Source organism: Geotrypetes seraphini, chromosome 3, assembly GCF_902459505.1.
Source record: "Geotrypetes seraphini chromosome 3, aGeoSer1.1, whole genome shotgun sequence".
Lineage (NCBI taxonomy): Eukaryota > Metazoa > Chordata > Amphibia > Gymnophiona > Dermophiidae > Geotrypetes > Geotrypetes seraphini.
Genome location: NC_047086.1, coordinates 258,012,785 through 258,038,822, shown reverse-complemented (window position 1 = coordinate 258,038,822; position 26,038 = coordinate 258,012,785). Strand labels below are relative to the sequence as shown.

The following is a 26,038-nucleotide window of genomic DNA, read 5'->3' as shown; positions in this document are numbered from 1 at the left end:
AACTGAGGACCAAGTGGCAGTTTTACAGATGTCCTCAATGGGAGTGGAATGTAGATGGGCTACTAAAGTTGCCATTGCTGGAACTTTATGTGCAGTTAAACAGCCTTCTAATGTCGACACAACCCAAGCATAGCAAAAAGAGATATAGTCCATCAGCCATGTTCTCTTGGTGACAGGAGCTCCAAGTCTGTTAGGATTGAATGAGAGGAACAGTTAAGTGGAAATTTTGTGAGGTATGGGTTGATCCATGTAATAAGCGAGAGCACATTTATAGTCCATTTACAGCTTCACCAGGGTGAGAATGAGGTCTTAAAGAGAAGATGGGAAGAACTATAGATTAGTTGAGATTAAATTCAGAGATGACCTTTAGAAGGTATTTCAGACGAGTGCAAAGAACTACATTATCATAGTAGAATGTTGTATAAGGTGGATCTGACACAAGCACTTGTATCTCACTGACCCCGTGTGCAGATGTAAGAGATATGAGGAACATTACTTTCTAGGTGAGCTACTTAAGAGATGAAGTTGAGAGTGGTTCAAATGGAGACTTCATCAGAGTGAAAAATACAACATTAAGATCTCATGTTATCAGAGGAGGTTTGAGAGGTGGCTTGGTATAATAAAGGCCTTTCATGAATCTGGAAACTAAAAGATGTACAGACAATGGCCTTTTGTCCAGTGGTATATGAAAAGCACTAATAGCACTGAGATGAACTCTGACTGAAGTAGTTTTGAGATGAGAGTTGGAAAGGTGTACCAGATAGTCTAGAATCGATGGAAGAAGACAAGTGATCGAATCTAGTGAATGGAGATTACACCAGACTGTAAAGTGAGTTCACTTGGAACAATAGCAGTACTGTGTGGAAGTTTCCTAGAAGCTTCAATGATAGCTGAGACTGGTTCAAATAGTGCCTGCAGTCCTCAGACAACACCTGCTAGAGGTGAGTAACTATGCTTTATCCAAGGAGAAGCAGGCAGTATATTCTCACATGAGGGACTCCCTAGCTGATAGTATCAAGCCTCTGAGAAGACAACTACCAAAAGGGTTGAAGTGTGGAATAATTCTCCAAACAGTAGCAGGATGTGAAGGTGTGAACTGAGGACTAGGTGCTCTTTGGGATGTCCTCAATGAGAGCTGAATGTAGATGAACAACTGACATCACCATTGCTCGAACTTTATGTACAGTGACAAAGCTTTCAAGCATTTTAAAAAAAATTTATTTTAGGTATTTATATACCACCTATCAAAGTTATCTAAGCGGTTTACAATCACGTACTTAAGAATTTTCCCAATCTGTACTGGTGGGCTCACAATCTATCTAACATACCTGGAACAATGGAGGACTGAGTGACTTGCTCAGGGTCACAAGGAGCAGCGTGGGATTTGAACCCACAACTTCAGGGTGCTAAGGGGAGCCTAAGCCTAAGCCCAGCCTAAGACAGGAGTTGCAACTCTTGTTTGGATCAAATGACACGAAAGTTAAGTGGAAGGTTTTTGAGGTTTAGTCTAATCCAAATAATAAGCGAGAGCATGTTTATAGTCCAATGTGTGGAGTGCAGCGTCACCAGGGTGAGAATGTGGGCTTGGAATGACGACTGGTTTAGATGAAATTCTGAGATGACTTTTAGGAGGAACTTGGGATTAATGCGAAGAAATACTCTGTCGTGGTAGAATGTTGTATGAGGTCTGATAATTAAGTTTGTGAACTCATCCTAGAAAAAATGCTACATACCTCATTGCTGACTATGGTCACCTTAGAAGTACTCACCTTGAGAAGCTATACACTGATGTCAGCACCTAGTTCACCTTTCAAAGCAATTTTGAAACCCTTTTTCTGGAATGCCCATCAGAACTGTCGTCGTATTACCCTTGATGTTCTGAATGTCATGAAAATGTCTTCCTTTCAATATTTCCTTTATCTTCGGGTAAAGAAAAAAGTGATTGGGGACCAGATCAGGTGAGTAAAAAGTCCCTCACAGATAGTGCCGTGAACAGGTGCATTGTCATGATGCAAGAGCCTTGATGAGTTGAAAAGTTCAGTTCAATTTCATCTAACTTTATCATCATGCAGCCTTTTTAGCACTTCTAAATAGTAAACTTGGTTAACTGTTTGTTCAGCTTGTACATATTCATAATGACATCAAAAAAGGTTAGCAACATCGTTTTGACTCTTGATTTGGACTGGCAGAAATTTCTGGATAAGAACATAAGAACTGCCGCTGCTGGGTCAAACCAGAGGTTCATCGTGTCCAGCAGTCCACTCACGCAGCAAAGACCTGTGCTCTAAATAATAATAATAATAATAACAACTTTTATTTTGTATAATAATAACTTTTATTTTGTTAACCACCATACCCAGAAAGTTCTAGGTGGTTCACATCAGTTAAGCAAAGATACAAATGACGAAGTCGTGGAAGTTAGGAAGTCAGTTAAACAGAGATAGCTGACTGGAAGTCAGTTAAACAGAAGTTTCAAACAATGAAGTCATTGGAGTTTGGAGAGTACAGTAAGAAGGAGTAAGTAGGGATTCAAGTACATAGGTGGGGGAGGGGGAAGGGAGGTGGCGGAAGGTGTTAAGGGTTCTGTAATAAGTTCAGCCTCACCTCACCAATTTAGCAGGAACTTGTCCAACTTTGTCTTGAATCCCTGGAAGGTGTTTTCCCCTATAATAGACTCCAGAAGAGTGTTTCAGTTTTCCACCACTCACTGAGTGAAGAAGTACTTACTTATGTTTGTACGGAATCTATCCCCTTTCAACTTTAGAGAGTGCCCTCTCGTTCTCCCTACCTTGGAGAGGGTGAACAATCTGTCTTTATCTGCTAAGTCTATTTCCCTTCAGTATTTTGAATGTTTCGATCATGTCCCCTCTAAGTCTCCTCTTTTCAAGGGAGAAGAGGCCCAGTTTCTCCAATCTGTCACTGTATGGCAACTCTTCCAGCCCCTTACCATTTTAGTCGCTCTTCTCTGGACCCTTTCGAATAGTACCCTGTCCTTCTTCATGTATGGCGACCAGTGCTGGACGCAGTACTCCAGGTGAGGGCACACCATGGCCCGGTACAGCGGCATGATAACCTTCACCGATGTGTTCTTGATCCCCTTCTTTACTTTCCTAGCATTCTGTTCGCCCTTTTTGCCACCACCACGCATTGCGCAGATGGCTTCATCGACTTATCAATCAGAACTCCCAAGTCTCTCTCCTGGGAGGTCTCTCCAAGTACCGCCCTGGATATCCTGTATTCGTGCATAAGATTTTTGTTACCAACATGCATCACTTTACACTTATCCACGTTGAACCTCATCTGCCATGTCGATGCCCATTTCTCGAGCTTGATTATGTTACGTTGCAGATCTTCACAATCCCCCTGTGTCTTCACTACTCTGAATAACTTTGTATTGTCCGCAAATTTAATCACCTCACTCATCGTACCAATGTCCAGATCGTTTATAAAGATGTTGAAGATCACAGGTCCAAGCACCTAGCCCTGCGGCACCCAAGTATTGTCCATTTACCCCCACTCTCTGTTTCCTATGCTCCAGCCACTTTTTAATCCAAGTGAGTTATCTCACCCTCGATTCCATGGCTCACAATTTTCTAAAGTAGTCGTTCATGTGGAACCTTGTCGAACACCTTCTGAAAATCCAGATATACAATGTCGACTGGGTCGCCCTTGTCTATCTGCCTGTTTACTCCCTCGAAGAAGTGCAGTAAGTTCGTCAAATAAGATCTGCCTTTGCTGAAGCCGTGCTGACTGTCCTCATCAGACCGTGTCCGTCAAGGTGATCAATGATGCAGTCCTTTATCAGCGCCTCTACCATCTATCTCGGTACTGAGGTCAGACTCACCAGTCTGTAGTTTCCTAGATCTCCCCTCGAACCTTTTTTTGGCCCCTTTTACCGCCTTATGGCACCTGCATTGATGTCTTTGAGCTTATTTCAGTTCTTGTCCATTCTTGACCTTTTCCATTCCTTAAACGAAGTTTTCTTGTCTCTGATTGCTTCCTTCACCTCTACAGTGAGCCACACCAGTTCCTTGCTCTTTTTCCTCTTGGAGCCCTTGTTGATATGCGGTATATATAGATTTTGCGCCTCAGTGACTGTGTCCTTAAAAAGGGACCAAACTTGCTCTAGCATTTTTACAGTGCTTATCCTCTTCTTAATCTTTTTCCCCAACATGAGTCTCATCCGTTCATAATTCCCTTTTCAGAAGTTCAGTGCCGTGGCTGTCGTTCTGAATTAATGTTTTGCCCCTGCGTCCAGGTCGAAGTGGATCATGTTGTGATCGCTGTTTCCCAGCGTCCCTTCTATTTCTACACCTTGTGCCTGTCCTCACAGTCAATTTAGAATTAAGTACAGAATTGCATTTCGTCTTGTATTTTCCCTGACAAGTTGTTCCAGGAAGCAATTGCCTACAACATCCAGGAACTTGGTCTCCCTAGCGCAACCGGAGGTGCCTAGGTTCCAGTCTATCTCCGGATAGTTGAAGTCACCCATGATAACTGCGTTGCCTCCCTTACAGTTGCGTTTAATCTCGGCCGTCATTTCTCCATCAATTTCTTCGGACTATCCTGGGGGTTGGTAGTAGATGCTGATCTTCGTTTCCAGTCCATTTGTTCCTGGAATTTTGACCCATAGAGACTCTAACTTATCCATCTGTTGTGGCATGTTATCTCCAGCAGATTCAATTCCCTCTTTGACGTATATGGCAATGCCCCCACCTTTTTGAGCCACTCTGTCTCTGCGGTATAGTTTGTATCCTAGTAGCACAATGTCCCAGACGTTTTCCTCAGTCTACCATGTTTCTGTGATGCCGATGATGTCAACGTTATCTTTTTGTGCCATAGCTTCTAATTCACCCATATTATTCCTTAGGCTCCTTGCATCTGTGTACATATACTTGAGTTTGCAGCCTGTTCCTTTCTTGCATTTCCTTCCCTCTTGTGTCCTTTTCGATCTGTCTTGCCTATAATCCGGTGAGTCTTCTCCTCTATCTTCCTGCACAATATCCTCCGGATATACCGGTTCCCAAACCATCGACTATCTCGGTTGACTGTCGGCTTTCCCATTCTTCCTAGTTTAAAAACTTCTCAACTTCTCTCTTGATGTTGCTTGCAAGTATCCTCATTCCGTCTCTGCTGAGGTGGAGTCCATCCTTCCTGAGTAGCTTGCTCTTCCCCCAGAATGTCTTCCAGTTGCACACGAAGTGGAATCCTTCTTCCTCACACCAGCACCGCACCCACACATTGACTGCTTTCAGCTCCTTCTGCCTCTTCTCGTCAGCCTTGAGTAGCGACAGGATCTCCAAGAATGCTATCCTCTGCGTTCTGGTCTTTCCTAGCATCCAGAACTGGTTCTTCTGTACTTCTCTGTTGTAGTTCCTGTTGCTCGTGTTGTTCGTCCCCACATGGATCACCACTGCTGTATCTTCTTCTTCCACACTGTCGATGCGGCTCACTGTCTTCTACCTTGGCTGCCGGTAAGCAGGTCACCAGCCAATCCAGTCTTCCTCCAGCTATGTGACTGTTGACTTGTCTGATGATGGAGTCCCCCACGATGATTGCTGTCCTCTCTATCTTCTCTTGATTCTCCAGCCGAAGGTCTGTGTCCCTGGTGTTTGTCCATCTCTCCAGCCATAGGTCCATGCCCTTTGTTCCCATCCATTTTCTCTCATCCTGGTGTTGGCTTGCATCGGACTCATCTTCTTGTGGGTTCCCTCGCTGTTTCCAGATCTCGCTGCTATGTCACCCATTTCTTCATGGTGGTTGTCCGTCGGGTGGTCCACACTCTCGGCAGTTCCACTGTTGATGGTGAGTTTCCACGGCCTCCCTGTAAGCCTCCTATATGAACTTTTCCAGCTCTCGGACTTCTTCCTCGATGGTGTCCTCTGTCTTGATGTTCTCTGCATCCTCTATCTTGATGTTCTCTGTGTCTCTGTCTTCCTCCTCCACTGCTTGAAGTGCCCCAATTCCAGTTTTCTGCCCTCCAGGAATCTGACTTGTTTCTTCAGGCTCTCCAGTTCTCTGCATAGAACGCATATGTAACACTGTCTGCCAGAGGGGAGGTAGTCATACATATGGCAGATGGTGCAGAAAACTGGGTAGTTCAACATCCTGCTTCTGTCTGCTGCTTCCATTGCTGCCCGCTTGCTGGTCTGCTGTGGATGTCTTCTATGTCTGCTGTGTCCTCTGTGTCTGCCTGGTTGTGTGTCCTCTGTGTCTGCTGTGTCCGCCTGGTTGTATGACCTCTGTGCCTGCTATGTTCTCTGTGTCTGCCTGGCTGTGTGTCCTCTGTGCCTGCTGTGTCCGCCTGGTTGTATGACCTCTGTGCCTGCTATGTTCTCTGTGTCTGCCTGGTTGTGTGTCCTCTGTACCTGCTATGTCTGCCTGGTGGTGTGTCCTCTGCGCCTGCTGTGGTCTGCTTCTACTCTCCTTTAGCGGTGACTCGTCCCTTCTCAAGGCATGCGCCGAATGGCTGAGCGTCTTTGGCCTCTCCCCCTTTTAAGGGGGAGCTTCGGGGGTCGACGGGGGTGGGCTGAGCTACCTCTCGCCGATGGCCCTTGCTGTCTTCTGCCTTCTGTTGCTCCTTCATCCCCTCTCCTGTTCTCTGCTCTGCTTCTCTCCTTCTGCTTTTCTCTCCTTCTCTTTTCCTGCCTCCTGCTTGCCTGCACAAGCCTGTTTAACTGAGCTCCGTTGGCCCCTCCCTTTTTAAGGAGGAGGAGCTCTAGTGGATGATGTCAGGGGGTGGGCGGAGCTACCTCTCACCAATGCTCCTTGCTCTCTCCTGCCTTCTGTTGCTCCTTCTTCCCCTCTCCTGTTCTCTGCTCTGCTTTTCTCTTTTCCTGCCTCCTGCTTGCCTACCCAAGCCTGTTTAACTGAGCTCCACTGGCCCCTCCCCTTTTAAGGAGGAGCGGTGGATGATGTTAGGGGGTGGGCAAAGCTACCTCTCGCCAATGCCCCTTGCCCCTTGTTCTCTCCTGCCTTCTGTTGCTCCTTCTTCCCCTCTCCTGTTTTCTGCTCTGCTTTTCTCTCCTTCTCTTTTCCTGCCTCCTGCTTGCCTGTCCAAGCCTGTTTCATGGAGAATTGGCTGACTTACAATGTGCACTTTAACACTTTGTTTCAGAGTAGTATTGGCACACCCATTTTTATTACCATTGATAACATGGACCAAAACACTGTCTTGCCTCTTCAAAAGGTCTTGTCAAACTTCAATTCTCCTTTGCTTTTGTTCATTAGTGAGCTCATTCGGGTCCATTTTGGTCCATTTTTGCACACACCTTTCTCAAGCCAAGATTTTCAGTTAAGATTTTCTTGTTTCTCTATCAATGTTTTCTTAGTTTGCTATACTTCTCAGACAGCCGATGATTTTGATACACAATTTAACAAATTTTTGCAATGTTTTTGTCAGTTCTGCTCGTTACTGACCTTTTATCATCAGTAATGCTTGCTCTGCCCTCAGAAAAACGTTTAATCCATTTGTACATTACCGTTTTCTTCATGGCATTATACCCATAAACTTGGGCTAACATGTCCCTGATTTCACTTCCACTCTTGCCAAGTTTAACAATAAATTTAATGTTTATTCATTGCTCTAATTCAAGCTCCGACATTTTCGTGACGGCACATAAAAACTTGCAACAATAATAATGAACGCCATTCATTAAGACACCGCTACACATTAAAATGAACACAGCTTTGAGACACTGATATACCAAGGTTATAAAACCTTAGCGAGTTGTTTGTACAGTACTGCTAAAGTAAATGCAAAGAGGCAAGTTCGCTAACTTAATTGTCAGACCTCATATAAGGTGGATCTGACAAAAGTGCTTGAAGTTTACTGACTCAACAGGTAGAAGTGAGAGATATGAGGAATACTAATGTAACCAGTTTAAAAATTTATTATTTTTAAAACTGAAAAAGTTTATTCAGGCTTGAACAGGACATGGAACACTGAGAGAGTGCCTGTGAGAATTCCAGGAGATAATGTACATGTGAGCATTCCGAGAAAGTGCCAGTTAGGCATGTGCACGTTAGTGTGCATGTGTATGGAATCTGTATAAGAGCAGGAGAGAGAGTTCTGAAGCTCATGGCAGGGAAAATGGAGTGTTTTGATTGGTTGTTTTCATCCATTACTTCTGGCATGAGACAGGAAAGCAAGCAGGTGAAAAGCTGTTTAATTACTTAAATTTAGGTTATTTGCAAAATTAAATACATTTTTGGTGTTTAAATAACTAAAATGTAGGTAATGCATGCATTTTTTATAAGTATGCATGTAGTTGGTGCAGAGTATGCATGTGTATGAGAGATGAATGGCTAATCCATGGAATATTATCTGAACAAGTTCTAAGTAAATGGTTTTTGAAAAGTAGTCGGTTGTCAAGAGGCAGTTGCAGTATGCAGAAGCAAAAGGCAGTTGCAGTATGGAGAAGCAAAAGTCAATTGCAATATTGAGAAGCAGAAGTCAGTTGTCAAGAGGCAGTTGCAGTAGCTAGTTGGAGATTGGAGCTAGTTGAAGCAGGTTGTTGCTAGCTGACTGGAGAAGTATGAGGGTGCCTGAAGAGGTTTGTCAATCCTCAGAGAGAGTTTAGGAAATAGTTAAAAGAAGGCAGTTTGTTAAAGTTTTTGGCTGGAGAAGTATGAAGAGGTTTGTGAAACTTCAGAGAGTGTGAATGTCTGTTTTAAAAGTCAGATTGCTTGAGAAAAGGATAGAATCTGAATACTAAAGGATAATTTAATGTATGGTGTTAAAAGTGATTTTATAAGTATCTGAGAAGATAAAAAGATAAGATGGAAATATAATTTAAATAACTTTGAGTTAAAGAAAAGTTATTTTAGCTAGTTTTTGAAATGGAATTTGATAAAATAATTACTACTGAGTATTTATGGGTGAGATTGGAAATAATTCCTCTGATTTGAGTTTTTTAAAATGGATTTTCTAGAGTTCAGAGAAAATAGAATTCTGCAGTACTGTGGCAGAAGTAAAGCTGCGCTGTGCTGGTGAAGATGCTAAAACACTGAGTAGTGCTGTGCAGTGTTCTAAATGCAGAAGATTCTTTTAAAATCTCTTAAAGGGACAGTTTTTATTAATTTAAGATTGAATGCAAGTGGAAAAGTGAGTGGCACACTTGTTACTGGGAAAAGTTAAGGAATAATTTAAATTAAAGTTATTTTTCTAGAAATAGCTAGCAAACACCAAAACGTTAGAGAAGAACATAAAAATACATCACCGAGGAAGTTAAGGTTTTGCCTTATTGATTTATTTTGAGTCAGGCAGTAGGTACGACAAAGCAATTGTTCCAGTTGTTCCAGTACCAGATTTTGATTGTAAGGTCCAGTGATTTTAGTTGGAAGTTACAAAGATTGTCCAAGCATTCCCAGAGTCAATGGTGAGCTCCAACGCAAGAAAGCTGCGGTGGGCCTGAAGACAAAGGTTCTTTTTACTTTATTAGTGTGCACACTACTATTGTTATTTTTATTTGGGACACGATAAGAAAATGAATATTTGCCTGCTGAAAGTTTAACGTGAAACCTTGTAAAGAGTACAGGTAGAGAAGTACCTGAGTAGTTGTTGGGATCGAAAATAGGAAAACAGTTAATAAGTATGTTTTGAGAGTTGGTGTAATAAAATTGATTTTTTTCTTACAAACACAATTGTATGTTTGGGGTCTCTTGTAAAACTCACTTCCTTTCTCCAGAACAATCACTCCAGAACAATCGCTCCAGAAACAATCATTCCCTTACATTCTAAAAGAATCCAGTTAAAAAAAAAATTAATTTGCAAACACAAGACCTGCTGTGAATAGATTGGGATGTTGAAGAGATCCCTTGTTCTGTGTGAGCAATGCTGGAAAGATTTGAAGTGTGATGGGTTCTCATACACTGAGGGCAAGATTCTCAAAACTTTAACGCGGTCGCTAAACTGTTTTCCGGCAGTTTAGCCTGCACACATTTTAGTGGCGGATTATGAAAACAGATTATCTCTGTCTTCAGTGAGGTTACTAGGAGTCTCCGACAATTGCATGAAAATGTGCTCTTTAACATTGAAAAGACTACACACACTTCCAGAAAATGGACCCTAAGATTGCGGCCGTGAAGCCGGGCCCCGCACTTCAACTCACCGCTGAGCATATTGAAACGCTCTCAGCATCGGTCATGCGGGCCCTCGATTCTCGGTTTGATCAACTGTCCGGGCAACTTACATCACTGGAGAGCCTCCTTGCTGATACCACAAGGCGTACGGGAGAATTGGAGAGCCAGGTTTCGATGGTAGAAGACGCCCACACTTTGTCAGCTGCGGACCTGTTCACCCTCCAGGAGCAGGTGCAGCGCGAGAAAGAGAAGATCGATGATTTGGAAATCCGCTCCCGGAGGGACAATTTGAGGCTGGTGGGTCTCCCAGAAACGGTGTCTGACTCAAGCGTTCTCTCTAAGGTGGAGTCCTGGCTCAGAAGGAAGCTCCCATTGCCTGCGGGTATGGGACCACTGAAATTGGAGCGTGCACATCGCCTGGGCAGACGTAGAGATGACAGCACGAGGGCCCGGGTGGTCATTATAAACATCCATAATTATGCCCACAAAGCAGAGCTGATGCATCAGTACAAACAGCGGAGGAATTCCTTGAGCTTTGAGGGTGATCCTATCCGGATATTTCAGGACTACTCATCCTTACTCCAGATGCGGTGCAGACTTTTTTCCCCTGTGTGTTCAGTGCTGTATGCCCGCAAACATCGCTTCATGTTACTGTACCCCGCGTTGCTGAAGATCTGAACAGGCTCTGGGTGGAAAACCTTTGATACTGTAGCATCGGCTCAGGCCTACTTGGACATGGTGTCTGCGGAGCCTGGTCCTTCGGCTTCACCCTGATTAGCCTGGTGCTACTGAGCTTTGGTTCTGATTGCTGCTTTCCTGTTCCTTCGAGGTCATGTTTTCCTTGACTGTTTGAGTGTTCTGGCTGTATTTTCCCCTGCACCTATTGTCAATCGGAAGGTCCTTGAAGGTAGTGTGTTTGCAATGCATGTGATTTCTTGAGATACCTTCTGGATAGTATTGTGGGTTTGATTGTGTCTGAGTGTTCCGGGTGATTGTATATGGGTTGGCAGGGCTATAGGTTTGGGTTTGTGTGAGGGGTGGATGGCAGCACTGGGGGGGTTTGCTTGGTGAGGTGGTTCTTTTTTTTTTTCCTCTTCTGCTTGCCTGTTGGCGTACGTTGCTCTGCTCTATTTGCTACTTGGATTTTCCGTTTCTACTTTCCCTATTGTACACTGTGGAGTTTTTGGTGGGTTTCACTGGGTGGTCTCTTGTATACTTGGCACTGGAGGGCTTTCTGCCCTTTCTTATTGTTCTGTTTTCTCTCAGTATGTATGGTGGGTGTGTTTGTGTTGTGATGCAGGCTTGAGTCTGTGGGATATGTTTACTAGTGGCTTTGCATGGGAGCGTGTTGCAGGGGGAGGTGCTTGTTGGGGGCAGGGTAGGCTTTTTGTAGTAGTTGGGGATTGTTGCTGGTTTTTTTGTTTTGTTTTGGGGGGGACCGGGGCCCTGCCCATATTCTGGCGTGACTCCCTCGTTCCGACCCACCTTGGTGGCGTGGAGCAAACGTTGTATGTGGGCTTTAAAGGGGGGGGGGTTGGGGTTTTTGGGGGTTTGGGGGAATGGGTAGTCCTCCTTCGGCTCCTGGTAGATTTTGTTGGGCTTTTGGCACAGTTTCCTTTTGTTTTCTTCGCAATACACTATATCGCTGTTCCCTGGGGGAGGCTGGGCTCCTGGGGGTTTCCCTCAAGCCTCTTTACCGCACTTTGGCTTTCTTCTACCTTCTTGACTAACTGACATGAGTACTCCTTTTCGACTCACATCTTGGAATGTAGGGAGAATCACGTCACCGGTCAAGCGGTCTAAAATTCTGGCAGCTCTCCAACGCTACCGTTCAGATATTGCCTGTTTACAACAGACCCGGCTCACTGATGCGGAGCATCTTAAGCTGCGTCGGTCGTGGGTGGGGGAGGTTTATTTTGCTTCCTCAATGAGACGTCGTGGTGGTAGTGCAGTGTTGATCCGTCAGTCCTCTCCGCTTGGGGTTCAGGTCCTCGATAAGGCTGTGGATGGTAGATACCTCCTTTTACGCTTGTCGTTGGGGGATCAGAACTATTTACTGCTGGTTGTCTATGGCAGTGGTTCCCAACCCTGTCCTGGAGGAACACCAGGCCAATTGGGTTTTCAGGCTAGCCCTAATGAATATGCATGAAGCAAATTTGCATGCCTATCACTTCCATCATATGCAAATCTCTCTCATGCATATTCATTAGGGCTAGCCTGAAAACCCGATTGGCCTGGTGTTCCTCCAGGACAGGGTTGGGAATCACTGGTCTATGGCACTAATTCGTCAGAATCCTCTTTTTTGCAAAAGTTGACCCAACTTTGCTCCTGCTTTTCTGGAGATCCACTTCTCCTAGTAGGTGACTTTAATTTGGTCCTGGACCCCACTTCTGACAAGTCTGGCCTCTTGTCTCATTCCTTGGGGGCCAAGGAGTGTTTACTTCGGGATTTTTGTGATACTCTTTCAGTGATTAACCCTTGGCGTCTTCTCCATCCTGAGGTCTGGGATTATACTCACCTCTCTAGAGCTCACAATACCTGGTCTCAGATCGATTATGTCTTTGTGGCTCAAGAACTGTTTTCTTCTTTAGTGTCGGCGAAAATTGGCCCTTTGAATATCTTGGATCATGCCCCGGTGTGGATAGATATCCATTTGGATGTTGCCTATGCCTGTTCTCCTTGGCGCTTTCCTTTTTACCTAGAGCAAGACGTGGAATTTCGGACCTTCTTACAGACCCAGTGGGACTATTTAACCAATAATGCACAACATCAGGATGATCCTGTCTTGTTTTGGGAGGCTGCCAAGACTGTAATTCATGGCCATCATTTCTTTTTTGTGTGCCCGGAATAGGCATATCCATAGAGGCATTCTCACCTTGGAATGAGCCCTACGTTTAGCTAAGAGATCTTTTTGCTCTAATCCTTCATAAGATACTCGGGAGCGCTATTTGTGTACCCAAGAGGCCCTTAATTTGCTTCTTCATTCTCGTTCTCAGAAATGGGCAGCCTATCATACCATTTTGGTAACAAACCGGGACGTCTTTTATGGCTCGATTGGTGGCCACTGGGACTAGTAGGAGACTGATTTTAATGCTCCTGACCCCGGGGGGTGGGAAGGTATCTCATACGGCTGATGTTTCAGCAGTGCTCTATGATTTCTTTATCCAGTTATATGTGGCTCCTGCCGATGCCTCCCCGGATTTATTAATAGATTATCTACAGTCCTCAGGTCTCCCACGTCTCTCTGAGGATGCGGTGATCACCCTCAATTGTCCCGAGCAGTGGAACTATAAACTGCTATTAAGACTCCAGTGTTCTCCCCAGAAATTTTTTCCAGCCGGGTGGCACAAAAAAGTAGCCGGGTGGGGCGTGACGGGGAAATTTGTTGGTGCAAATTTGGTGCTATGCATATTACCCCTCCCTGCTCACGGTAAAGAGTAGGGCAGGGTTGTCCAACCTTTTGGCTTCCCTGGGCCGCATTAGAGGAAAAAAAAATTTCTGGGGACACACAAACACTAACACTAGCTGATGAGCAAAAAAAAAGGATGAGCAGGTCCCAGATTTGCAATCACTAATATAGAAGATGTACGTATCTACTATAATAAAACCCTAAGCGCGCATGCTCCTTTGAAACCTCGTGATCTCTGCGTCCGTGATCCGTAGATCCGTGCCAGTAGAATGAGCCTGTGGCGGCGGAGTTTGTGACCATGGACGCAAGGAGGCGGAGAACATGCCGGTGACTCCCCCTCCCGCCCTCACTCACTCTAAGACAGTAGTAAATCTATTCATTCTATTCATACCCTCCTCTTCAAAGCAGCCTGCTGAGGATCGCTGGCCGGCTGTAGCAAACCTCCCAAGCCGCTCTCCACCTCGGTAGCATGTTCCCTCTGACGCAATCCCTTACATCAGAGGAGTAGCGGGATCGCGTCAGAGGGAACGTGCTACCGAGGTGGAGAGCAGCCTGCGAAGTTCGCTAAAGCCAACCGATGATCCTCAGCAGGCTGCTTTGAAGAGGAGGGCAGACGCGAATGAAGAGTAGCAGCAGCGGCAGTGGTTCGTGCCAGTGGGCCAGAAGAGACCAGGAAGCCGGAATGGAGGGAGGGTAGGAATGGAGGTTTGGGAGCAGGTATTAGGGAGCAGGTAAGAGGTGCTGCTGGACTGGGGGGGAGATAAATCAAAGGGATAAGGGCTGCTGTTGGACAGGGGGAGCAGGGAAGGGGTGCTGATAGACAGGTTTAGATGGACAGGGGAAGTAGGGAAGAGGTGCTACTGGACAGGGGGGATATAAAAGGATGGGAGAAGAGCTGATGTTGGACAGGGGAAGCAGGGAAGCGGTGCTGCTGGACAGGGGGAGGTAAAAGAAAGGTAGAAGGGCTACTGCTGGATAGGGGGAGCAGGGAAGGGGTGGTGGTGGACAGCCGAGGAAAGAGAGAGACAGAGAGACAGAAAGAAAGAAAGACAGACAGCAGCCAAGGAGAGAGAGAGACAAAGAAAAACAGACAGAAAATGGCCAAGGAGAAAGAAAGAAAGAAAAACAGACAAAAAGTGGCCAAGGAGAGAGAGAGAAAAAAAGATACACACACACATCTATTCTAGCACCCGTTAATGTAACGGGTTTAAAGGGACACTGTGGAGAGGAACGAAAAAAGCAGTAATGCTTACTGAAACTGAGTGATCCTCCACGTGCACCGCTGACAGTGGGAGCAGCCAAAGGCTTCCGCATCTCCACTCTGATGAGCAGGGATGCGCACTCCTGGTTTTTCCATTCACATGTATTACAGCTATGGTGAGCCTCTTCAGAGGTGAGCCTTATCAGAGTGGGGATGCTGCGTCAGCTGTCATTGACGCACGTAGAGGATCATTCAGTCAGGGTAAACATTACTGCTTTTTGGGGCCTTCCACTTTGAGCTTAGGCTCCCTCAAAATTAATGTCTCCCCTGCTATAGCTAATAGGGATCCCCAAGCCTTACCAACTGACGGCCACCTCCTCCCCTCCAACTTCCCAAGTTCTGCAGCTGGCAGAAATATTGCAGAGTTGCTGCCTTCCCTCCTCGGCTTTCATGCATGCATGAAAGCAGTGACAGCTTGAGGATATTGCCATTGGCTGCAAAGCTTGGAGATTTTGGGTTGTCAGACTGGAGGAAGATGTCTTCAAGTGGCAGGGCTTGGGGATCCCTAACAGCTCTAGTATTTGTAAATTGCACTCAGGCAGGGAGAAACTTTGGTGTCCATCCACTAATTTTGGGCTCCAGTCCCTCCCCTAAATCAGCTGTATATGACTACGCCACTGAATACAAAAATAATTGTGATGCACATATTCCAAAGCTAACATATTCCAGTTAATAAATTCAGAATAAAACAATTTTTTCTACCTTGTTGTCTGGATATTTTGTTTTTCCATCATCTTGGTCCCAGTTTCTCTTTCTGCTTTTCGTCTCTTCAACTAATTCTCTTTCCAGTGTCTGCTGTCCATTTTTTTCTCTTCTGTCGTTCCATTTCCTTCTTATTTGTCCCTTTCAGCTTTCTTAACTTTTTCTTTTCTTTTTTGTCTCTGTCCACTCAAATCTTGCCTTCTTTCTCACCCTTCTTTTTAAAATGTTCAGCTACCTCTCAATTCTCCAACTTCTCTCAGTCCCTCGCTCTCCCATTTCCCATCTCACTCCTTTCCCAGCCTCCTATTTTTTTCTATCTACTCCCCATTACCACATTTTTACCACTGTACTCACTGCTTTCTCACTCATCTTGTCATCTCCCTTTTGACCTCATTCACATGACTCACCACTTATAGAATCCCCTCCCTCTCTCCACTGGTCAGGCTATAACTCCCTGTCCCTTTCTTTCCATCCCCTTTCTTATCCCAGATCTCATCCCTCCTGCCCTCCCATGGGTCCATCTCTCCTCCTCTATCCCCATGGTCCAACATTTTGATCCCTTTCTTTTCTGTTTTTCTTCTTCCCTCCCCTTTTGATACTGAACAATGAAATGGAGGAAAAAAAAGAGAATGCTGCATCTCTCTGCCTTCCATCCACAGGCCTAAAATTTCTCCCTACCTCCCTTCCATCTCCAGATCCTTCTCTCCCTTTCTCTTCCCAACTGCCCCCCACCCCATCTCTCCCTATGCCTGCCTGCCTCCATCCCCTGGTCCACCATTTCTCCCTCTCTCTTCACAACAGTTCTCACTTCAAGTATCTCTTTCCCTCTTCCTCCAGGTCCAACTTCTCTCCCTTCAGACCATTGCCCACCATCTGTCTTTCTGTCCTCTGTTTCTGGCCCCATAAGCTCTCCCCCCACGCCCAATCTGGCACTTCTTTTAATACCCTCCCCCTCTGTACTTTAAAAAAAACAACCCAAGTCCAGGAGGCTTTCTTGGCTCAGCATGTTCTCCCCCTCCTCTCCACACCCATGCATCTCTACCTCACTCCTCTCCCACCACCATGTCTAATAATTCTCTCTCTCTCCCTCCTCTCTCTAGTTCTCCTCTTTCTTCATCTCTCCATGTGAACATCTCTTTCCCTCTCTGACACCCAATTCTCCCTTACTGTTCCCTTCCTCCCTCCATTCTTCAATCCTATGGCTAATGCGCCCTCCCTCCTTCCTTCATCATTTATCCAAAGTGCTCCCTCCCTCTCGAGTCCCAACATGACCTTCTCCCTCCCTTCTGTGCCTCCCTCTGGCAGGTATTTACCTTCTGGTCGGCTCCCATGCAGCAATCGTTTTTCTGGTGAAAGCTGTGGGTGGTGATGGCCGGCTCCTCACATGATCCGTGGCTGTGCTGGAAGCATTTATTTTATGGCCATCGGCGATCCACGCCTGTGCTGGAAGCGTTCCTTCCCTTCTGTGCCACCCTCCACCGGGTAGTTTTCTTGCCGGCTTCATTGCTGCAGTCGTTTGCGGGCGTCGTCAGCTCCTCGCACACGATTCACGGATGATTCGGAAGCCGTGAATCGTGATATCAGAGGGAACGCTTTTGACACAGCCGCAGATCACACACGAGGAGCAACGACGCCCACAGACAACTGCAGCAAGAGAGCCGGCCAGAAAACTACCCACAGGAGGGAGAAGCTGGGCCGCACAAAACTCCTTTTTCGGCCACAGGTTGGACACCCCTGGAGTAGGGGCAGGGAAGAGGATTGGCATGTGGCTTTGATACGGAGTGCCCGGCTAAAACACGCTAGGGAGAACACTGCAGTACTGTCATTCCAGGTTCAAGCACTAATTCTATGAATGGAGCTTCTCTGAAGAGCTCCTGATCACTCATGGCCTCCAGTGCATCCATACTGCTGTGATAGAGAGCAGTTGTGCATTTCTTGGCAGAAGCCGCCCCTCTTTGCCATGAACAAGCTTGGTTACTTCTGCTACAAGGCGTTTCTGAGGTCCTCGCTTCTCTGGCTCTTTCTTGTGCATGTCCATGATGTGCACAATCTCGGGAAGATTCGCAGCGCGGCTTTGTATATGGCTCGCTGCTCCTGCGCTCTTTTCGATCCCCCGACTCGCCCCTCTCGGACTCTCTTAGGTTGCTACCTGGCTGATGGTCTCCGACCCCCGCCGCTCCCTCCCTGCACCTGTAGCTGCACTTTGCCACAGTGGCTCTGGAGCCCAGAGGCTCACCATCCCAGTGCGGCTCGCGGCCAAGAGGTCGGACTCCCGGCTGGAGACAGAGATCAAGCACTGCCGCTCCGAGTGCCAGTGGGAACGGATCCCCGAGCTCGTCAAGCAGATTTCAGCCAAGCTCATCGCTAACGGTACAGAGTGGGCCTGGGCCTAGTCAAGCCGCGAAGCCTCGGACTTTCTTGCCAGGCAGACCCGGGGAGGGAGTGTTAATGGAAGCGCCCATTCACTTCTTAATATTTATGAGAGGGGGGAAGTAATTACAGGTAGACAGACTGGGCTTCAGGCCCGCACATGTTCTGCACCAGTTGCTCAAGTGAAAATAGCTCATGTCCGCTAGGGTCTCCGATGCGTGCGGTGGCCTGCACGCTGAAATTACAGGAACGCCAGTTAGCTGGCAAGTGGCCCATGTGTAAGGAGTCAGCTGTGGGTTCAAAACCACAGTACACCGTCTGTGCGCTGCTCTGCAGTAGAAAAAGTCAGACTGAGGCGGGAGTCAAATGTTGAACTTCTGGCTCTTCAGGCTGTGCCTGGGGAATTCCCAAGCCGGTGAGAGGGTGTTCAAAAAAAATTATTTGAGCAGCAGGATTTGCGACTGAGATGACAGCCGGGCGGTCATCTAAATTAGCTGGGCGGAGCGCCCGGCTAAAAGGCTCTAGGGAGAACACTGACTCTCCATTCTGGCAAAGCCCCGGGCCTGGACGGCTTTTCCGGGGAATTCTATCATAGTCTCTCCCCCAATTTGTGTGGCCCCTTGCTCGCTTATTATAATACTGCCATTGCTCATGGCTCCTTTCCTCGCTTTGCCAATGAGGCTCTTATTACTTTACTGTTAAAACCTGGTAAGGAGACTGATGACCCGGGCTCTTATCGTCCAATTTCTCTGATTAATGTGGACCTTAAGCTCCTTTCTCATATGTTGGCTAACCATTTAGCCCCTCATCTTCCCTCGGTCATCCATGAGGACCAGGTAGGTTTTGTTCGCGGTTGTCTGTTGGTGTGCAATGTGCAGAAAGTTCTCCTTGCATTAGCCCATTGTCAACACCAGCACATTCCAGCATTGTTTGTTAGCTTGGACGCTTCTAAGGCCTTTGATAGTGTACATTGGTCCTTTCTGTTTTGCACACTTATGCTTGGGGGCTTCTATCTCACCGCAGTGCACTCTTTATATTCTGACCCATGGGCGTCTTTGCTGGTTATTGGCACGCGTTCAGATTCCTTTCCCATTTTCAGGGGCACTTGGCAGGGATGTCCCCTTTTGCCTCTTCTTTTTCTTCTCTCCTTGAAACCTTTGCTCTGTACTCTCTGTCTTTTTGAGGAAGTGTAGGGTCTTCGTATAGCGGGGGTGGACTTGAAGACTTTAGCTTTTGCTGGTATGTTCTTGATCCTCACCCGACTGGAGGTCTCTTTACCATCTGCATTAGATCTCATTTCTGAGTTCGGGTTTTACTCTGGCCTCTCTCTTAATCTGGATAAGTCGGTTGCCTTATCTTCCTGTCCTGAGGTGCACTTGGCGAAGTAATTTTCCCTTGAAATGGGCCGAGTCCTCGTTGACATATTGGGGGGTGCTCATTCCACTTGATTTATCTTGGTTGTATTTTTTGAATGTGGAGCCGCTTTTCCAGGCCCTAATTAATAAACTGAAGTTGTGGCGAGGCCTTCCGTTCTCGCTTCTTGGGCAGGTGAGCCGCTATAATATGCTTATTGTTCCGTGTTGGCTGTATGTTTTTCAGGTGCTCCCTATTTGTCATCGCAGGATGAATGACGATTAGAACGGTTGGTCCAGAGGTTTCTTTGGGCGGGAAGATGGCCTCGTCTCTCTTATCGTCTGGCGGCGGCACCCTGCTATAAGGGGGGCCGGCCTTGGGTTGTTGAATCTCCACTTTTTGACTGTTACTTGTGGCATTAATGATTTTTTCGGGGTATTTCTACCTTTACTAACATTTCTTTAGAACTTTCCTGTTTTACCACTACTCACTTTAGTGCGTATCTTCATTATCCCAGGACAAGCAGGCAGCCTATTCTCACATATGGGTGACGTCATCAACGAAGCCCGGATACGGAAGCCTTGCAAGCAGACTTGCTTGTAGAAACTAGAAGTTTTGAGTCGACCGCACCGCGCATGCGCGAGTGCCTTCCCGCCCAGCGTAGGGCGCATCTCCTCAGTTCTCAGTTTTCCGCGGAGTCAAGAAGTCCGTCTTTGACTCTCTGCATTTAACTTTTCACTTCGTGCCTTCTCTACACCACGGTTTGTGGGGGGTTTTCTTCACGAATCACTGTCCGTACATTCTTTATTTTATTTGAGTTAAAAAAAAAAAATTTTTTAGTTCTTCCGTTCGGCTGCCGGGGCAGGCCGCTCGGTCGCAGCCCAGGGGCTTCAACCTTGCAGTGGCTGTTTTTCCTTCTATGTCCCAGCCAGCGACAGGCTTCAAGAAGTGTAGCCAGTGTCAACGTTCGATTTCTCTCATGGACCCTCACACCAGGTACCTCAAGTGCCTTGGGCCACAACATCATCCAAAGTCATGCGAACGCTATGCTACTCTTCAACCTCGAGCCCTTAAACGTCGTCAATTTTCGGAGAAGCTCTTTCAGATGGATTTGTCCACATCTTCGACTTCGAAGCCCACCTCGGTCTCACATTCGACCGAGGGCCCTCCTGCCTCCACCGCTTCGACTTCGAGACTCATCAGACCTTCTTCATTTGCAGCGGCTCTTTCCTCGACAACGTCTGCTACATCTTCCCCCGTTTCCTCAGGTCAGATAGCTCAGCAGACAGTTCCACCGATAGTGCTTAAGGTGCCTAAGGCTTCTAAGTCAAAGCACATTTCCACTGCCTCGGTGGAACCTCCAACCAAGGCAGGTGGTCCAGTTTCAGATGCGGATCCATCTTTGCCGGGTTCTTTCCAGACCATGTTAGAGCAGCAATTTCTTCAGTTTCTCACCAAAATGGGACCGAAGCTAGCTACTCTAATCCAGCCTGGGCATTCTGCAGACTCACGCGAGTTCGAGCCTCTTCCTATGCCTCAGTCAGAGTCTACACACTCTATGCAGGGAGCAGAGTCTCTGCTAGTGTCTGGTATGGCATCTAAGCACGTGAAGCAAGGAGCAGATTCTTTGCAAGTGCCTCGGCAGGAATCCTCACACTCCATACAAGGAGTAGAGTCTTTGGGAGTGCATCGAGGTTCCTCCATCAAGCCTCTGGAACTTTGATCCAAAGCCTCCAGTCCTATCTATCTTTTGGTAGCATCGGCTGCTTCTGTCTCCGAGGCGAAGTCGCCTCAATCTTGGAGATCTGCTTCCAAGCACCGTCCTCACGGATGATCGAGACCTTCCTCGAGGCATCCTTCCAGGCATAGTTCTTCTTCTAAGGAGCGCCCTTCTTCAACTAAGCCTCGATCTACACCTACTTCTACTAGACCGCCGACTCCTCATTCGAGGTCTCCACTGCCACACCTCGAGGACTCAGCGGCTTCCATAGCCTCGTCCAAGTCTCCCTATTCTTTTGAGGCATTTTTTCCAGCCGAAGCTTCATCTTCAACCCAGGCTACCTCGACGACCTCGAGTCCTTCTCAAAGCAAAGCATTACTGGATCAGCTATCTTTCTCATCTTTTCTTCGTCAGATGGCTGTGGACTTGGACCTTCAACTAGATGCTGATTCCAAATACTCTAAGGAGTATCTCAAAGTCATGAATCTTCCTCAACCTCCAGCAGAGTCACTTAAGCTTCCTATTTACAAGCTTTTGTCTCAAACTTTTACCAGATGCCTGGAGACTCCTTATGCAATTCCAGCTGTTCCAGGAAAATTGAACTCCAGATACAAAACACTCCATTGTAAGGGATTTGAGAATTCACAGTTATCTCATCAATCCCTTCTTCTGGAGTCCTCCTTGAAGAGGTCCCATCCTTCCAAGGTTTATGCCACAGTTCCTCCTGGAAGAGAAGGGAAAACTATGGACATATTTGGACATTGCATCGATCAAAATGCCATGATGTCCTCTAAAGTCCTCAATTATAATTTCCATTTTGTCACCTATTTTGAGTTCCTTATTGCTCTTTTGCCTAAATTTCTTACCTATTTAGACACTCAAAAACACTTCGCATTTCAGGAAGTCATCGTTTCTCTATCACAACTCAGACTACATCTACTTCAGTCGTCTTATGATGCCTTTGAGTTGTCTGTCCGGGCGGCTGCTTGCTCTGTAGCAATGCATTGCCTTGCCCTGCTTCGTACCATTCGCATGGACCCTAATCTTCAGGACTGCTTGGCTAATATTCCTTGTGCAGGCACTGACCTCTTCAATGAATCTATCGAGGCAGCCACTAAGAAGTTGTCTGAACATGAAAAATCTTTCACTTCTATTGTCAGACCTAAGCCAAAGCCAATTCCTGCCAAGTCTATATGTCCTCCTCCCATTTACCAGAGGCGTTTTTCTCCAAGTGTGGCTCCTTACACTCGCCCTCCCCCTAAGAAACAGCAGCCTCAGAAGCAACAAAAATCTCAACCTTCTGCTGCACCTAAGGCTTCACAGCCTTTTTGACTGTTTACAACAGAGCATAACCTCCATCGTTGTCTCTGACTTCTCTTCCCCCTATAGGAGGTCATCTCCATTATTTTTACCACTGATGCATGACAATTACATCCGACCTCTGGATGCTATCCATCATCAGGGAAGGATACTCTCTTCATTTCACTCAGGTTCCACCAGAGCTTTCTCCAAGAGAGTATCCTTCCAGTCCTTCCCAGACCGCCCTTCTTCTTCAGGAAGCTCAAGCTCTGCTTCGTCTCCCTGCCATCGAACCAGTTCCTTTGAAACAGCAGAACAGGGGAATTTACTCCCGTTACTTCCTTGTTTTGAAGAAGACGGGCGATTTGTGGCCCATTCTGGATCTCAGGGCTCTCAACAAATTTTTGGTCAAAGAAAAATTTTGAATGTTGTTCCTGGCATCCCTTTAACCCCTTCTCAAACAGAACGACTGGTTATGCTCTCTGGATCTCAAGGAGGCTTACACTTATATTCCCATTCATCCGGCCTCCCGTCAATATCTTAGATTTCTGGTGGGGAATCTGCATTATCAATAGAGTGCTGCCCTTTGGCCTGGCTTCATCTCCCAAAGTGTTCACCAAGTGCCTGGTAGTGGTAACAGCAACTCTAAGGAACCATGGTCTTTAGGTATTTCCCTACCTAGACAACTGGCTCATCAAAGATTCATCATCTCAGGGGGTTATTGTAGCGACCCAACAGACTACATGGTTCATACAAAGTTTGGGATTCGAAATCAACTTTCCCACATCCCAACTTCTGCCCTCACAGAATCTACTATTCATTGGAGCTGTTCTGGACACTGTCCAACTCAGAGCATTCCTTCCGCAACAACATCTGGAAGCTCTCCTTCAACTCTGTCATACAATGTCTTCCCGCTCTTCCATTTCAGCAAGACACATGATGGTACTCCTAGGTCACATGGCCTCCACAGTACACATGACTCCTTTTTCCAGACTTCACCACAGAATTCCTCAGTGGACCCTGGCATAGCAGTGGACGCAGGTTTGCGACCCACTTTCTCGACACATAACAGTCACTCCTTCCTTGAAGCAGTCTCTCCATTGGTGGATGCTCTCTTCCAATCTCTCCAGAGGCTTGCTTTTTCAAACGCCCCCCCCCCCCATCAGAAGGTCCTCATGACAGATTCTTCAACCTACGCTTGGGGCGCTCATCTCGATGGCCTCCGTACACAAGGCCACTGGACCAGTACGGATCGTCTATGTCACATCAATCTGTTGGAACTCAAGAGCGATCTTCAAGGCTCTCAACGCTTTTCAACATCTTCTTCACGACTAGGCAGTCCTCATTCAGACGGACAACCAAGTCGCCATGTATTATGTCAACAAACAGGGAGGGACGGGATCTGCCTCTCTTTGTCAAGAAGCTCTGAAGGTTTGGGACTGGGCAATCCGCCACAACACCTTCCTCAAAGCTGTGTACATCCAAGAGGCGAAGAATTGCTTGGCGGACAACTTGAGTTGTCTTCTGCAACCTCACAAATGGACACTCCATTCCTCGCCTCTTCATCACATTTTTTCATAGTGGGGAACACCTCAGATAGATCTTTTTGCAGCTCCCCACAACTACAAACTGCCTCAGTTCTGCTCCAGGATATACTCTCCTCATCACCTCGAGGCAGATGCTTTTCTTCTGGAATGGACAAATCTCTTCCTCTATGCATTCCCTCTCATTCTCAAGACTCTTGTCAAGTTGAAGAAAGATCATGCCACCATGATTCTGATTGCTCCTCGGTGGCCGAGACAACCTTGGTACTCCCTTCTACTTCAACTCAGCAGCAGGGAGCCATACCTTCTACCAGTTTTTCCTTATCTGCTTACACAGAGTCAGGGATCTCTGGTTCATCCCAACCTGCAGTCTCTACACCTGACAGCTTGGTACCTCGCAACATAACTCCTCTTCAGTTTTTTCAACCTGTCAGACACGTTTTAGAGCAGTGGTCTCGAACTCAAACCCGTAGTGGGGCCACATTTTGGATTTGTAGGTACTTGGAGGGCCGCAGAAAAAATAGTTAATGTCTTATTAAAGAAATGACAACTTTGCATGAGGTAAAACTCTTTATAGTTTATAAATCTTTCCTTTAACAGTTAAAAGAAAGATTTATAAACTATAAAGAGTTTTACCTTATGCAAAATTGTCATTAACTATTTTTTCTGCAGCCCTCACATTTAAAGTTTAATATCTTTCCTTTCTCAAAACTGACACATTTCAATCACTATATTGAAAATAAAATCATTTTCCCTACCTTTGTTGTCTGGTGACTTTATTTTTCTGTGCTTTTAACTATGTTTCAGCACCTTCTTGTCCTTTGACTGTTTTTCTCTCAGTCTTCACTTTCTGTCTTGCATCCATCTTTGGCATTAACTTAATATTCAATTTTTCTGCTTTCTTTTCAAAATCTACGTTTCCATGTCTTACCTTCCCTTCTATCTCTCTTCTTCCGTCCCTATTTCCATGGTCTGACATCTTTTTCTTTCCTTTCTCTCCCTCCCTCCTTCCTTCCTTCCTTTCCCCTGGTCTGGCATCTGTCTCCTTCCCGCCCTCAACTTTTTATTTCTTTCACTCTGCCCCCTTCTTTCTTTCTCTCTCTCTCTCTTCATGACCCCTTTTTTTCTATATGTCTGTCTTTCTCTCTCTCTCGGTGCTCCCTTTCTTTCTTTCTCCATGCCCGCCCTTTCTTTCTGTCTTTCTCCATGCCCCTTTCTATCTGTGTCCCGTCTCCCTTCTTTCTTTCTGTCTCCCTGTCCCCCTCTTTCTTTCTTTCTTTCTCCCTGCCCTCCCCCAAGCCACCACCATTGTGTAACAGGCTGCCACCACCGCAATCGGGGAACAGGCCAGCGCCAAGGTCTTAGCTCTCCCTGCTTATCTTCCCCAGTGCGGGGCTAACCAATTCTCGCCACCCGACGTCAATTCTAATGTCAGAGAGAAAGTTCCGGGCCAGCCAGATGTTAGAATTGACGTCGGGTGGTGAGAATTGGTCGGCTCCGAGCTGGGGAAGATAAGCAGGGAGAGCTAAGACCTCGGCGCTGGCCTGTTCCCCGATTGCGGTGGCTTGGGGGAGGGCAGTGAGACGGGAAGGGAAGCAGATTGGGGACCCCTGCTTTAGGCGAGCCGCGAGCCATTTGCCGACATTTCCTCCAGAGAGACTTCTGCAAGTTCAATTACAGCAGTCGCGGTGTCTACGCAATTGTCCTCTCCACAATCGAAAAACAGATCGAGGGCCGCAAAATAGTCCCTGGGGAGCCGCATGTGGCCCGCAGGCCCCGTGTTTGAGACCACTGTTTTAGAGGCTTCTAGGAAACCTATCACTAGACAATGCTATCACCAAAAAAGAACTACATTTTCTACGTGGTGTTTTTCTCTTGATAAAGAGCCTCAATATTCCTCCTTATCTTCTGTTTTAGATTATCTTTTGCACTTATCCACTTCTGGCCTCAAGTCTACATCGATCCGCGTCCATCTCAGTGCAATTACAACTTTCCATCAGCCTATTGAAGGGAAACCCCTCTCTGCTCACCCGGTGGTTTCCAGATTCATGAAAGGACTTTTCAATGTCAAACCTCCTCTCAAACCGCCTCCTGTGGTTTGGGACCTCAATGTTGTCCTTGCTCAATCAATGAAGCCTCCATTTGAACCAATTGACAAGGCTCATCTGAAGTATCTCACTTGGAAAATGGTGTTCCTCATTGCCCTCACTTCTGTTCGAAGAGTCAGTGAGCTGCAAGCTGTAGTTGCTGATCCACCTTTCACTGTGTTCCATCATGACAAGGTGGTCCACCGTTCT

At 46.5% G+C, this 26,038-nt stretch overlaps 1 protein-coding gene across 3 annotated transcripts in view; it reads right to left on the bottom strand.

Annotated features, from left to right (window-relative positions):
• Window positions 1-26,038, bottom strand: part of AGPAT4 (1-acylglycerol-3-phosphate O-acyltransferase 4) — a 245,138-nt gene that overhangs the window by 176,747 nt on the left and 42,353 nt on the right. The gene's annotated exons all lie outside the window — the stretch shown is intronic.